The 3,397-nt window shown below is 39.5% G+C and overlaps 1 pseudogene; it reads left to right on the top strand.

Moving 5' to 3' along the window:
• Positions 1–255: 255 nt before the first annotated feature.
• Positions 256–2,442, top strand: LOC135530848 (fish-egg lectin-like; annotated as a pseudogene).
• The last annotated feature ends 955 nt before the right edge of the window (positions 2,443–3,397 follow it).

The following is a 3,397-nucleotide window of genomic DNA, read 5'->3' on the forward strand; positions in this document are numbered from 1 at the left end:
ACCTTGGAACAGGTTGTTTGTCAAATGTAATGGCTCATTAACACTTTTATATTACTATTGTGTCTTTATTGGGAGAGGTGGGGTTATATCCTCCTGTTAACTTCTCCTTGGAACAGGTTGTTTTGTCAAATACAAATAGCAAATTAATAATTATTTTATGGGGGTTGCTGTTTGCAGGGCTTTATATATGAGGGGACAAAGTATGTGTTCAACCAAACTGCAACCAGACTTATACCGTAGAACTACTGAGACATCATGAGAGCCACTCCAGCCATCCTATTGGTCCTCTGTCTCTAGCCGCCAGTCATGGTAAGTAACCATCATCTTAAACATGCTTGATCAACTTGGTGTGGTCATCAAGTTGGCTCCATAATTTCATCCTCCTTTTTGCTGGTTTACTCTACTCATGTGTCATTGATCTGGTGTCTCCATAGCCTGGGACTGTCAGCCTGTAGTGGCTATCAAAAATCTGGTGCAGATAGATGCAGGACTGGGGCAAGTGGTTGCTACGAACACAAAGTCAAACCCTACTACCTGGTAGGTGATAAATGGATCCGGGGCCTTCTGCCTGGTTCCCTGAAGCATATCACTGTAGGACCAGCAGGGATCTGGGGGTATCAACAAGGCAGACTCAATCTACAAGTATGTGGCCGGTAACTGGGTGCAAGCTGCAGGTTAGTGGAGAGAATTACTCAATATTTATCCAGAGGACACCTGCTTCTTAGCTTTCCTGGATACCATCAGGGTGTTGAAAGAATGATTAATGTTTTACATGTTTAACATTAAGTGCCATTGTAAGTCATTTGGCACTTCACAGATACGCACTATGTTTGCTTGTCTGGGTCTGTCTTTGTGGTCTTCAGGCAGTCTGAAGCAAGTGGATGCTGGGGGCAACCAGTTTATTGTGGGGGTCTACATGAAAGATACTTCATTCTGTCTGACAAGTAGTGCCACAGTTGGCTACAAGGGTCCAGGATCACCTCTTCCATGGACAGGATTGCCAGGAAGTGTGAAGTATTCTAGTTGTGGACCCTTTGGGTGCTGGGCAGTCAACAAGAATGATGATACCTACTTAATGAGTGTGAGATCTGGGAAAGAGTGTGAGAGCTGGAGCAGAGTAGTAGAGGATGGAGAGTGTCAGTTATTCTAAAACTGTTTCATATTATATCTGTTGAAATTGTCCTAAAACCCTGATTGAATCTGTTTTCCAGCTGAATCAAGACTGCCAAACAACGGGTGGAGTCACATTGACGGCAAGCTTTCCCATGATTGAGGTGGCAACTGATGGTAGTGTCTTTGGGGTCACCTCTGCGGGTAGTGTTTATACCAGGTAAGGTTACTACTGAACTATGTGTATGGTTCCACCCTTTTTACACATTATTTCCACACATTATTCAATCATTTGAAAATGACTTGTAATAATAACTTGAATGATAACTCTTATCCTTACTGTACATGCTTTGTGAAGCAAAACATGTAAATTAATTTATTATCTACGTTTTTATTTAAAATCTAAACTTATAATAGACTTATAAAGAAATGTGTAGACCGTGTATGGTAAAATATGTAAAAGTTGGATCTCCTTTTAAAGCTACAGTTTGGAATACAAAAATCTATGGCTATATACAATTATATAATTCTAACAATGCATGCACTTCATAAAACATTTATGAGCTTTAAATGTGAAACGCCATTATCAAATAGTGTATGTTGATGTTAGGGTGGTGCTGGAGATTATTAATATGAAGTAGCAACATTTAGAAATGTCCCTTGAAGCTCATGAGGCATGTGAACCCACCTCCTTCTTCAACACAGAGGCGGCATCACAGCCAGTAAACCAGAGGGCACTGGATGGAGCCATATCCCAATGTGCATGATAATGAAGCATGTGACCTACGACCTGGGCCGTCTTTGGGCCGTCTCCAAGTCCGGCTTCGCCATGGTGTGCACACATTAGCCTCTCCTCTGCAACTGAAGGCCGTTCAGAATCTGACAAGTTCAATTGCTAACTCATTGATGTTGGTTTCTGGAAGAGCCTTCTGCTTGAGAAATGTTTATGTTATTTCACAAGATCCTTAATACAAAAACAACATTTCTTTAACTATACTTTTTCAGTACCTTATCTCTATCAATATTAAATCAATGATCTTATTGAGATTATAAAAATGTTCGGTGAAGATTTATTCTCACACAAAATTGACCAGCAACAGCATTAGTTAAGTTGTGTGCTATTTTCTTGATCAGTCCTTGATTAACACCTTAATAGATCTTTGCCATGGAGGCTACTTAACTGTAGTGTAAACTAGGGCACAGTCATGTTGCTCACAATCCACATGGGTTTTGCTGTTCTTCAGAGGTCATCAATAGGGTTGGATGGAATCCTTGTTATTGCTCATTATCTCCTATAATTTCCCTCAAATAAAGCATTCATTTTGAAACTAATTTCAGTGGTTTTAAATAATATTGAACAGGGGGATTTAAGGTAGCTGTGCAAAGATTCAGTTAACAATCTGTTTTGTGAATCTTCTTACTCAGAAAGTTAAATATGACGAGAGTACTATAGTTCTACAGTGTGCAGGAACTGGTGAACCTTTAGTTCCCTGATGCATAGTTTGATTTACAGGTTCCCTATTAATGTAGTGCCAGGGACATACAGTGGTGTAAGAATACTTGAAAGTACTACTTAATTAGTTTTTGTGTTTTACCATTTCTATATAGAGTACCAATCAAAAGTTTGGACACACCTCCTCATTCAGGGGTTGTTCTTTATTTTTGTTATATTCCATATTGTGGAATAATAGTGAAGACATCAAAACTATGAAATAACACATATGGAATCATGTAGTAACCAAAAAAAGTGTTCAATAAATCAAAATATATTTTATATTTGAGATTCTTCAAAGTAGCCACCCTTTGCCTTGATGACAGCTTTGCACACTCTTGGCATTCTCTCAACAAGCTTCATGAGGTAGTCACCTGGAATGCATTTCAATTAACAGGTGTGACTTGTTCAAAGTTAATTTGTGGAATTTCTTTCCTTCTTTATGCGTTTGAGTCAATCAGTTGTGTTGTGACAAGGTAGAAGATAGCCCTATTTAGTAAAAGACCAAGTGTCACGTCTGCTCCCGCTCTCCTTCCGCCAGGCTGCACAGCATTACGCACTCCTGCCACCACCATTATGCACACCTGCTTACCCTCGTCTACACGCTACAGCGATTCATTGGACTCAATCACCTGTGTTATTACCTCCCCTATATCTCAAGAACATTTCCCAGGACATAGACATATCTGATATTGGCAGAAATATTAAATTCTTGTTAATCTAACTTTCCACTTCACAGTAGCTATTACAGTGAAAGAATACCATGCTATTGTTTGAGGACAGTGCACAGTTTGG

This window comes from Oncorhynchus masou, unplaced genomic scaffold, assembly GCF_036934945.1.
Source record: "Oncorhynchus masou masou isolate Uvic2021 unplaced genomic scaffold, UVic_Omas_1.1 unplaced_scaffold_14388, whole genome shotgun sequence".
Taxonomy (NCBI): domain Eukaryota; kingdom Metazoa; phylum Chordata; class Actinopteri; order Salmoniformes; family Salmonidae; genus Oncorhynchus; species Oncorhynchus masou.